Source organism: Cupressus sempervirens, chromosome 1 (assembly GCF_028749045.1).
Source record: "Cupressus sempervirens isolate cs-2001-9-10 chromosome 1, ASM2874904v1, whole genome shotgun sequence".
Lineage (NCBI taxonomy): Eukaryota > Viridiplantae > Streptophyta > Pinopsida > Cupressales > Cupressaceae > Cupressus > Cupressus sempervirens.
In genome coordinates, this window is record NC_143118.1 from 608,082,611 (window position 1) to 608,095,110 (window position 12,500).

Consider the following 12,500-nt stretch of genomic DNA (forward strand, 5'->3'; position numbering starts at 1 on the left):
GTCAGCAACCCCAACTCAAATCGCCTCGAGCCTTAATCGCCTGCAATTTTTTCAAACCACTCATGTCACCGCGCTTGACTTGATTCTATGCGCCCCAAGTCATGTACGTGATCCAAAAGCGATTAACTCTTTTTCTGGCTAACGGCCAAAGTTTTCGAATCGACTCAGCTACCCCGACTCGAATTGCCTCGAGCCTTAACCGCCTCCATTTTTTTTTCGCTCGACTCATGTAATCGCACTCGCCTTGATTCTGAGTGGCTCGAGTCACTTACGTGATCCAAAACTGGGTAACTTTTTCTTTTTTGTTTTTTTGTCAAGTCCCAAAGTTTTGAACTCGAATAGAGTCAGATGCCCCGACTCGAGTCGTCTCCAAATTTTTTGCACGAGTCATGTCACCGTGCTCGACTTGATTCTAAGTGCCCCGAGCCGTGTACATGATCCAAAAGCGATTAAGGGAGGGGTTTTGTAGAAATTTCTGCCAGGGCAGAAAAATCTCCCGAGTGCCAAATTTCGGGTGAGTGGAGTTTTGTAAGTCCCAAATTCTGAGCTGGTGGGGTTTGCGATTTTCGGAAGGGCGGAAAAATCTCCCGAGTGCCGAATTCCTCGTGGGTGGGGTTTTGTGATTTCCGCAAGTGCGAAAAAGTTTTCCATGTGGGTCGGGTTTGCAATTTCTGTGAGGGTGGAAAAATCTTCCAAGTCCAAATTCCGGGCAGGCGGGGTTTCGTAATTTCCAAGTGCCAAATTCTGAGCGGGTGGGGTTTGTAAACTCCGCGAGGGTTGAAAAAACTTCCAAGTCCAAATTTCGAGCGGGTGGGGTTTGTAAATTTTTGTGAGGGCAGAAAAATCTTCCGACTGCAAATTCCAGGCAGGTCACCGGGTTTTGTAATTTTCGCGAGGGCAGACGACTCATGTACGTGATCCAAAACTGGTGAACTTATTTTTTTTGTTAACGCCCAAAGTTTTGAACTCAAATCGAGTTGGCTACCCCTACTCGAATCACCTTCAAATTTTTCGCACAACCCATGTCACCATGCTCGACTTGATTCTAAGTGCCCCGAGTCATGTATGTGGTCCAAAAGAGGTCAACCTTTTTTTTTTGGGGGGTTAATGCCCAAAGTTTTCAACTCGAACCATGTCGGCAACCCCGACACGAATCGCCCCAATTACCCGAACCCCGACTCGAATCGCGTCGAGCCTTAACCGACTCCAATTTTTTCGCACGACTCATGTCACCGTGCTCAACATGATTCTAAGTGTGCCGAGTCATGTGCGTGATCCAAAGGTGGTCAACTCTTTTTTTGGGTTAACGCCCAAAGTTTTCAACCCAAATTGTGTCGGCGACCCCGACTCGTATCGCCTCGAGCCTTAACCGCCTCCAGTTTTTTCGTAGGACTCATGTCACCGTGCTCGACTTGGTGCCCCGAGTCATGTACGAGATCCAAAAGCGGTTAAATTCTTCCTTCTTTGGTTAACACCCAAAGATTTCAACCCGAATCATGTCAGCAACCCCAACTCAAATCGCCTCGAGCCTTAATCGCCTGCAATTTTTTCGAACCACTCATGTCACCGTGCTTGACTTGATTCTATGCGCCCCAAGTCATGTACGTGATCCAAAAGCGATTAACTCTTTTTCTGGCTAACGGCCAAAGTTTTTGAATCGACTCAGCTACCCCGACTCGAATTGCCTCGAGCCTTAACCGCCTCCATTTTTTTTTCGCTCGACTCATGTAATCGCACTCGCCTTGATTCTGAGTGGCCCGAGTCACTTACGTGATCCAAAACTGGGTAACTTTTTCTTTTTTCTTTTTTTTGTCAAGTCCCAAAGTTTTGAACTCGAATAGAGTCGGATGCCCCGACTCGAGTCGTCTACAAAATTTTTGCACGAGTCATGTCACCGTGCTCGACTTGATTCTAAGTGCCCCGAGCCGTGTACATGATCCAAAAGCGGTTAACTTTTTCTTTTTGGTTAACGCCCAAAGTTTTCAACCCGACCCGCCTCAGCAACCTCGACTCAAAGCGCCTCGACCCTTAGTGGCCTCCAATGTTTTTGCACGACTCATGCCACCGTTGACTTTTCGCTCGAATCATGTCACCCAGGGCACCTCGATGCTACGTGACCCGAGACCTGTGCGCGATCCAAAATTGGGTAACATTTTTTTTTGAACTCCAAAAATTTCATTCTTTTTTGCCTTAAGAGGCCTATCATGATCTCTTTTTATAAAGAAAATTCTCAAATCAGATCGTTTCGGCTACCCTACCTCGAATCTGGCTAGCTAGGAGTAATGCCTCGAGTCGGCTCGGCAATACGTGAACTGAAACTTGTGCGTGATCCAAAAGCGGGTAACTTTTTTTTTTTTTTTTTTGTAATGCCCAAAATTTAGCGCTTTTCGCTGTAAAGGGCCTCCCATGATTTTTTTTGTTTTTTTTTTTTTCCCCTCATCGACCCACTCTGGTGACCCAGTCGGGTCGCCCGAGGCTAGGGCGACGGAGATGGGTTGACCTAGTCGGGTGACCCAAGTTGGGTCGACCCAGGCGTGCGATCCTGGCTGGGGACAGCAAGTCAATTCTATAAGTTTGCTTGCCAATTTTTCTAGCCAGGTCGACTCACCAAGTCATCTAACCATGTGGTCCTTGCCAAATCAAGAATTGACTCTTTAAGTCCACTCACAGCTCGTCAAGCCAGCTCACCAAGATGACTTACCGTCTCGCCTCACCAAGTTGCCCCACCAGGTCGCCTCTTCTTTAAGACCGCTCACCATGTCGGCTCCCCAAGTCACCTCACCGAGTCGACTATTCAGGTTGCCTCACCAAGTCGACCCATTAAGTTCGCTCACCAAGTCAGCTCCCTAAGTCAGCTCACCAAGTCGAATCACCTAGTCATTTTATCACCTTGCCCCAGCAGGTGTGCTTGCCAAGTCACCCCGTCGAGTTGCTTCTCTAAGCCCACTCACCATGTCAGCTCACCAAGTCGGTTGTTCAAGTATGTTGCCAAGTCAACTCTTTAAGTTCGCTCACCAAGTCAGCCCGCCCAAGTCACCTCTTTAAGTTTGTTCACCAAGTCGGCCCGCCCAAGTCGCATCAATGGGCTAACTTGCCGAGTCACCTCACGAAGTTGACTCTTTAAGTGCACTCACCAAGTCAGCTCACCAAGTCGACTCACCATCTCACCTCGATAAGTTGGCTTGCCGAGTTACCCCACCAAGTCATGGCCTCTTTAAGCACGCTCACCGTGTCAGCTCATCAGGTCGGCTCACCAAGTCGACTAATCAAGTAGGCCCACCAAGTCGCCTCAAGGATAGCTCCTCACCATGAGTCGCCTCACCATGTTGACTCAATGAGTCGCCTCACCATGTTGACTCTTTCAGCCTACTCGCCAGGTCGCCTCACCAAGTCAACTCTTTAAGTTTGCTCGCCAGGTCGACTCACCAAGTCAGCTCACCATGTCATCTCAACGAACCAACTCGCCGAGTCGCCTCACCACGTCGGCTCTCTAATACCACTTGCCAAGTCACCCCACCAACTCACCCCGTTAGGCCCACTCACCACATCGCCCCGTTAGGCCCACTCTCACCAAGTGGACTCTTTAAGTCTGCTCATAAAGTCGAGCCACAAAGTACTCTCACCAAGTCAACTCTTCAAGTTCTTTCATCGAGTCACCCCACCAAGTACTCTCACCAAGTCAACTCTTTAGGTCCGTTCATAGAGTCACCCCACCAAGTCGACCCTTCAAGTGCGTTCATCAAGTCAACCAACCAAGTCGACTCTTTAAGTTCATTCATCAAGTCACCCCGCCAGGTCAGCCCACAAATTACTCTCACCAAGTTGACTCTTTAAGTTCGTTCATCAAGTCACCCCGCCAAGTCGGCCCACCAAGTGGACTCTTTAAGTTCGTTCATGAAGTCACTCTGCCAAGTCGACCCACCAGGTCGACTCTTTAAGTTCGTTCATCAAGTCACCCCGCCAGGTCAGCCCACCAACTACTCTCACCAAGTCGACTCTTTAAGTTTGCTCACCAAGTCACCCCGCCAGGTCGACCCACCAAGTACTCTCACCAGGTCGACTCTTTAGGTTTGTTCATCAGGTCACCCCACCGAGTACTCTCACCAAGTCAACTCTTTAAGTTCGTTCATCAAGTCGCCCTGCCAGGTTAGCCCACCAAGTACTCTCACCAAGTCGACCCTTTAAGTTCGGTCATCAACTCACCCCGCCAGGTCGGCCCACCAAGTACTCTCACAGAGTCGACTCTTTAGGTTCGTTCATCAATTCACCCCACTAGCTCGGCCCACCAAGTTCTCTCACCAGGTCGACTCTTTAAGTTCATTCATCAAGTCACCCCGCCAGTTCGACCCACCAAGTAATCTCAAAAAGTTGACTCTCTAAGTTCGTTCATCAAGTCACCCTGCCAGGTCAGCCCACCAAGTACTCTCACCAAGTCACCCCGATAGTTCGGCCCACCAAGTCGACTCTCTAAGTCCGTTCATCAAGTCACCCCACCAGGTCAGCCCACCAAGTCAAATCTTTAAGTCCATTCATCAAGTCACGTGACCAAGTCAGCCCACCGAGTACTCTCGCCAAGTCGACTCTTTAAGTTTGTTCATCAAGTCACCCGGCCAGGTCGGCCCACCAAGTCACCAAGTACTCTCACCAAGTCGACTCTCTAAGTCCATTCATCAAGTCACGCCACCAGGTCGGCCCACCAAGTCGAATCTTTAAGTCCGTTCATCAAGTCACCCCACCAATTACTCTAACCATGTCGATTATTCGAGTGCGTTCATCAAGTCACCCGACCAACTACTCTCACCAAGTCGACTCTTTAACTATGTTCATCAAGTCACCCCACTAAGCACTCTCACCACGTCAACTCTTTAGGTCCGTTCATAAAGTCACCACACCAAGTTGACCCTTCAAGTGCGTTCATCAAGTCACCCCACCAAGTACTCTCACCAATTTGACTCTTTAAGTCTTTTCATCAAGTCACCACACCAAGTACTCTCACCAAGTCAACTCTTTAGGACCGTTCATCAAGTCACCTCGCCAAGTCGACCCTTGAAGTCCATTCATCAAGTCACCCCACCAAGTACTCCCACCAAGTCAACTCTTTAAGTCAGTTCACGAAGTCACCCAACCAGGTCGGCCCACCAAGGACTCTCACCAAGTCGACTCTCTAAGTCTGTTCATCAGGTCACCCCACCGAGTACTCTCACCAAGTCAACTCTTCAGGTCCGTTCATCAAGTCACCCCGCAAAGTCGACCCTCTAAGTTCGTTCATCGAGTCACCACACCAAGTCGACTCTTTAAGTCCTTTCATCAAGTCACCCCGCCAAGCCGACTCTTTAAGTTTGTTCATCAAGTCACCAGAACAACTACTCTCACCAACTCGACTCTATAAGTCCATTCATCAAGTCAGCACACCAAGTACTCCCAGCAAGTCGACTCTTTAAGTCCGTTCATCAGTTCACCCCGCCAAGTACTCTCACCAAGTCAACTCTTTAGGTCCGTTCATCGAGTCACCCTGCCAAGTCGACCCTTTAAGTCCATTCATCAACTTGCCCCGCCGAGTTGCTTCTCTAAGCCCACTCACCATGTCAGCTCACCAAGTCGGTTGTTCAAGTACGTTGCCAAGTCAACTCTTTCAGTTCGCTCACCAGGTCAGCCCGCCCAAGACGCCTCTTTAAGTTCGTTCGCCAGGTCGGCCCGCCCAAGTCGCATCAGCGGGCTAACTCGCCGAGTCACCTCACGAAGTTGACTCTTTAAGTGTGCTCACCAAGTCAGCTCACCAAGTCGACTCACCATCTTGCCTCGATAAGTTGTCTTGCCGAGTTACCCCACCAAGTTGTCACCTCTTTAAGCCCACTCACCGTGTCAGCTCATCAGGTCGGCTCACCAAGTCGACTAATCAAGTAGGCCCACCAAGTCACCTCAAAGATAGCTCCTCACCATGAGTCGCCTCACCATGTTGACTCAATGAGTCGCCTCACCATGTTGACTCTTTGAGCTCGCTCGCCAGGTCGCCTCACCAAGTCGACTCGAGTACGTTGCCAAGTCAACTCTTTAAGTTCGCTCGCCAGGTTGACTCGCCAAGTCAGCTCACCATGTCATCTCAACAAACCAACTCGCCGAGTCGTCTCACCACATTGGCTCTCTAATACCACTCGCCAAGTCGCCCCACCAACTCGCCCCGTTAGGCCACCTCACCACATCGCCCCGTTAGGCCCACTCTCACCAAGTGGACTCTTTAAGTCTTCTCATAAAGTCGAGCCACCAAGTACTCTCACCAAGTCGACTCTTTAAGTCCTTTCATCGAGTCACCCCACCAAGTACTCTCACCAAGTCAACTCTTTAGGTCCGTTCATAGAGTCACCCCACCAAGTCGACCCGTCAAGTGGGTTCATCAAGTCACCCCACCAAGTCGACTCTTTAAGTTCATTCATCAAGTCACCCCACCAAGTCAGCCCACAAATTACTCTCACCAAGTTGACCCTTTAAGTTCGGTCATCAACTCACCCCGCCAGGTCGGCCCACCAAGTACTCTCACAGAGTCAACTCTTTAGGTTTGTTCATCAATTCACCCCACCAGCTCAGCCCACCATGTACTCTCGCCAAGTCGACTCTTTAAGTTTGTTTATCAAGTCACCCGGCCAGGTCGGCCCACCAAGTCACCAAGTACTCTCACCAAGTCGACTCTCTAAGTCCGTTCATCAAGTCACCCCGCAAAGTCGACCCTCTAAGTTCATTCATCGAGTCACCACACCAAGTTGACTCTTTAAGTCCTTTCATCGAGTCACCCCACCAAGTCGACTCTTTCTTTCAAGGGTGAGCTCGCGTCTAGCACTTGGACTATGCGTAACGTCACAAGTGGATGGGGAGATCTCTTTGTGAACGGTGGCATGGTGATTGCAAGAGAAAATTGACTTAGTCGGAGCCATTGGCCTCAGGCCATTGTGACGGCATCGCAATTTCTCTTTAATTGCAACCTATGTTTGCGCAGTAGCAGAGTTTGCATGTAAGATGGGCCTTGTTCTCGAGAGTTCCAGGAGATGACCTCCAGAACTTTTGGATTGGGCCCCTTCAAGGTGAAATTCATCCAGTTGATCGGATGAGCTCGATGACCATTTTAGTCCCTCGGCTCATTGAACTCACATCTCCTAACCGATGACAATCTTTTGCTCCTCTGCCGACCTCATAAAAAATTGGGTCGTGAATGGCTGTTTGGTAGGAATTTTAAAGGATTTGGATTTTTAAGGCGGATTTCGGTGTGTTCGCTAATTTCTAATGCAGAGCGAGCCTCGCACTAATAGCTTATATAGGAGAGGTGGTTTCCGCGAGCCTCTCCCGTGCCCCTCTCATTAATTCAACGTCGGTGTCAAGGCGGATGGATATGTCGGATTTTGAAATGGTGGACGTCGACGTTGAATCAATTAGAGGGGCATGAAGCCCACCTTGGATGTTCTATTCCTCGACTCTCCTTTAGATCATGTTTTCTTCTCACTCAGCTGGCGCAATTTCAGAAAAAGGTTTGGCAGCGGTTGCCATCCCTCACCGCGTCTACTTGGTGATTTTAAAACTCGATCTAAAATGGGAGCCCTTGCCTAGCACCTCCGTCCGGTGTTGCTCAGGTATTGCATAAAATTATGCCAATGGCACGAATCCCCCAATGAATGCCTACGCTTGGACCCTCTCTTAGATCACCTTCTTCGATCACTCGACCGACGCAACTACGGAAGAGACTTGGCAGCGGTTGCCATTCTACAGCGCGTCTGTTCAGCGATTTCGAAGTTGATCTAATGGCGAGCCCTTGTCTCTAGGCATGAGGTGGGTGGTTGGTGCTCTAGCAAAATTTTTTTGCGTGCCTATTGCGGCTACAAGGGGAGAGGTGGTTGCCATGAGCCTCTCCCGTGCCCCCCTCATTGATTCAATGCCGCTGTTAGGGCGGATGGATATGTCAGATTTTGAAATGGTGGATGCCAACGTTGAATCAATTAGAGGGGCATGAAGCCCACCCTCGAGGGTGCTATTCCTGGACTCTCCTTTAGATCATGTTTTCTTGTCACTTAGCTATCGCAATTTCGGAAAAAGTTTTGGCAGCGGTTGCCAACCCTCACCGCGTCTACTCGGTGATTTTAAAACTCGATCTAAAACAGGAGCCCTTGTCTAGCACCTCCGTCCGGTGTTGCTCGGGTATTGCATAAATTTATGCCATCGGCGCGAATCCCCCAACGAATGCCTATGCTTGGACCCTCTCTTAGATCACCTTCTTCGATCACTCGACTGACGCAACTACGGAAGAGCCTTGGCAGCGGTTGCCATTCTACAGTGCGTCTGTTTAGCGATTTCGAAGTTGATCTAATGGCGAGCCCTTGTCTCCCGCCATGAGGTGGGTGCTTGGCACTCTAGCAAAATTTTTTGCGTGCCTATCACGGCAACAAGGGGAGAGGTGGTTGCCGCGAGCCTCTCCCATGCCCTCCTCATTGATTCAATACCGCTGTCAGGGCGGATGGATATGTTAGATTTTGAAACGGTGGACGGCGACGTTGAATCAATTAGAGGGGCATGAAGCCCACCCTCGAGGGTGCTATTCCTGGACTCTCCTTTAGATCATGTTTTCTTGTCACTCAGCTGGCGCAATTTCAGAAAAAGGTTTGGCAGTGGTTGCCAGCCCTCACCGCGTCTACTTGGTGATTTTAAAACTTGATCTAAAACGGGAGCCCTCATCTAGCACCTCCGTCCGGTGTTGCTCGGGTATTGCATAATTTTTTGCTATCGGCACGAATCCCCCAACGAATCCCTAGCCTTGGACTCTCAATTAGATCACCTTCTTCAATCACTTGACCGACGCAATTACAGAAGAGGCTTGGCAGCGGTTGCCATTCCACAGCGCGTTTGTTCAGCGATTTCGAAGTTGATCTACTAATGGCGAGCCCTTGTCTAGCCATGAGGTGGGTGCTTGGGGCTCTAGCAATTTTTTGTGTGCCTATCGCGGCTACAATGGGAGCTTTGATAACAAAAGTTCTTGGCGACCCTCCCCAATAGAAATCAGTGCTGGTGTTCGCGAAAGACACATTATTCGGATTTTTGGAATATTGGCACCAACATCGTTTCTATTGGGAGGGCCGTGAAGCCATATCGATTTTGCTATGCGAGGGTTCTCTCCCCAGAGTCGTTCTCTACGCAACAACTTCTTTGGCACAAAATTTTCAGAATGGTTCAGCAGCAGTTGTCATTCCAATGGTGCCGTTGTGGTGGTTGCCTGGGCAGTGATCTGAAGGGCGACCCGTCGTCTAGCAGTTGGCCTGCGCATCACGAGTGACAAGGGAGCCTTTGTTATCAGAAGCTCCCTGTGGCATTTCGATTAGAAGAGCCATTTCTTGTTTGAGCAAGGATGAATGCAGCCACGGATTCCAAACAAAATCAACGATTTTGGATCTATATAAGAGTGGAATGAAGCAGCAGCACAGCCCGTTTGATATGCCCGGCTCCCCAAAGATGCTCTTCTTTCTCACTCCATTGCCATAATTTCAGGAGTTGTTCGACAGCGGTTGTCATTCCAATGTGTCATTGCGGTGATCTGGAGAGCGATGCTAAGGGTGGGAGCTTGTGTCTAGAATTTGGGATGTTTGTGCGAGCGAGCAGGGGAGCTTCTCTTATCGGAACCTCTCTGTGGCCTTTGAATATATAGACCCAGTGCCGACGATATCGATGGATGCGAGCCCTTGGATTCCAAATTTGTCCATAGCTAACATTGGTTTTTGTGAGAGATGGGCATGAAAGCACATCTCGATTGCTACGCGGGAGCCCCCTAAGGTCGCCTCTGTGCCAACTCGATCGGCACAACATTGGGAATGGTTCAACAGCGGTTGACGTTCCAATGTGTCACCGGGGGATGTCTTGGAAAGTGGTCTTTCTTTCAAGGGCGAGCTCGCATCTAGACCTTGGATTGTGTGTCGCATCACATGTGAATGGGGATATCTCTCTCTGAATGGCGGCATGGTGATTGCAAGAGAAAATTGACTTAGTCAGAGCCATTGGCCTCGGGCCATTGTGACGGCCTCGCAATTTCTCTTTAATTGCAACCTATGTTTGCGCAGTAGCAGAGTTTGCATGTAAGATGGGCCTTGTTCTCGAGAGTTCCAGGAGATGACCTCTGGAACTTTTGGATTGGGCCCCTTCAAGGTGAAATTCATCCAATTGATCGGATGAGCTCGATGACCATTTCAGTCCCTCGGCTCCATGAACTCACATCTCCTAACCGATGACAATCTTTTGCTCCTCTGCCGACCCCATAAAAAATTGGGTCGTGAATGGCTGTTTGGTAGGAATTTTAAAGGATTTGGATTTTTAAGGCGGATGTCGGTGTGTTCGCTAATTTCTAATGCAGAGCGAGCCTCGCACTAATAGCTTATATAGGAGAGGTGGTTGCCGCGAGCCTCTCCCGTGCCCCCCTCATTGATTCAATGCCAGTGTCAAGGAGGATGGATATGTCGGATTTTGAAACAGTGGACGCCGACGTTGAATCAATTAGAGGGGCATGAAGCCCACCTCGGATGTGCTATTCCTCGACTCTCCTTTAGATCATGTTTTCTTCTCACTCAGCTGTCGCAATTTCAGAAAAAGGTTTGGCAGCGGTTGCCATCCCTCACCGCGTCTACTTGGTGATTTTAAAACTCGATCTAAAATGAGAGCCCTCGTCTAGCACCTCCGTCCGGTGTTGCTCGGGTATTGCATAAAATTATGCCATCAGTGTGAATCCCCCAACAAATGCCTACGCTTGGACCCTCTCTTAGATCACCTTCTTCGATCACTCGACCGACGCAACTACGGAAGAGACTTGGCAGCGGTTGCCATTCTCAAGCAAGTATGTTCAGCGATTTCGAAGTTGATCTAATGGCGAGCCCTTGTCTCTAGCCATGAGGTGGGTGGTTGGCGCTCTAGCAAAATTTTGTGCATTCCTATCGCGGCTACAATGGGAGAGGTGGTTGCTGCGAGCCTCTCCCGTGCCCCCCTCATTGATTCAGGGTGGATGGATATGTCAGATTTTGAAATGGTGGATGCTGACGTTGAATCAATTAGAGGGGCATGAAGCCCACCCTCGAGGGTGCTATTCCTGGACTCTCCTTTAGATCATGTTTTCTTGTCACTCAGCTGGCACAATTTTGGAAAAAGGTTTGGTAGCGGTTGCCAGCCCTCACCGCGTCTACTCGGTGATTTTAAAACTCGATCTAAAATGGGAGCCCTCGTCTAGCACCTCCGTCCAGTGTTGCTCGGGTATTGCATAAATTTATGCCATCAGCGTGAATCCCCCAATGAATGCCTATGCTTGGACCCTCTCTTAGATCACCTTCTTCGATCACTCGACCCACGCAACTACGGAAGAGACTTGGCAGCGGTTGCCATTCTACAACGTGTCTGTTTAGCGATTACGAAGTTGATCTAATGGCGAGCCCTTGTCTCTAGCCATGAGGTGGGTGCTTGGCGCTCTAGCAAAATTTTTTGCGTGCCTATCACGGCTACAAGGGGAGAGGTGGTTGCCGCGAGCCTCTCCCGTGCCCCCCTCATTGATTCAACGCTGCTGTCAGGACAGATGGATATGTCGGATTTTGAAATGGTGGACGCCGACGTTGAATCAATTAGAGGGGCATGAAGCCCACCCTCGAGGGTGCTATTTCTCGACTCTCCTTTAGAACATGTTTTCTTGTCACTCAGCTGGCGCAATTTTTGAAAATGGTTTGGCAGCGGTTGCCAGCCCTCACCGCGTCTACTTGGTGATTTTAAAACTCGATCTAAAACGGGAGCCCTTGTCTAGCACCTCCGTCCGGTGTTGCTCGGGTATTGCATAAATTTATGCCATCGGTGCGAATCCCCCAATGAATGCCTACGCTTGGACCCTCTCTTAGATCACCTTCTTTGATCACTCAACCAATGCAACTACGGAAGAGACTTGGCATCGGTTGCTATTCTACAGCACGTCTGTTCAGCGATTTCGAAGTTTTGATCTAATGGCGAGCCCTTGTCTCTAGGCATGAGGTGGGTGCTTGGCACTCTAGCAAAATTTTTTGCGTGCCTATCACGGCTACAAGGGGAGAGGTGGTTGCCGCGAGCCTCTCCCGTGCCCCCCTCATTGATTCAACGCCGCTGTTAGGGCAGATGGAAATGTCGGATTTTGAAATGGTGGACGCCGACGTTGAATCAATTAGAGGGGCATGAAGCCCACCCTCGAGGGTGCTATTCCTGGACTCTCCTTTAGATCATGTATTCTTGTCACTCAGCTGGCACAATTTCGGAAAAAGGTTTGGCAGTGGTTGCCAGCCCCTCACCGCGTCTACATGGTGATTTTAAAACTCGATCTAAAATGGGAGCCCTCGTCTTGCACCTCCATCCGGTGTTGCTTGGGTATTGAACAAATTTTTGCCATCGGCGCAAATCCCCTAACAAATGCCTACACGCTTGGACCCTCTCTTAGATCACCTTCTTCGATTACTCGACTGACGCAATTACGGAAGAGA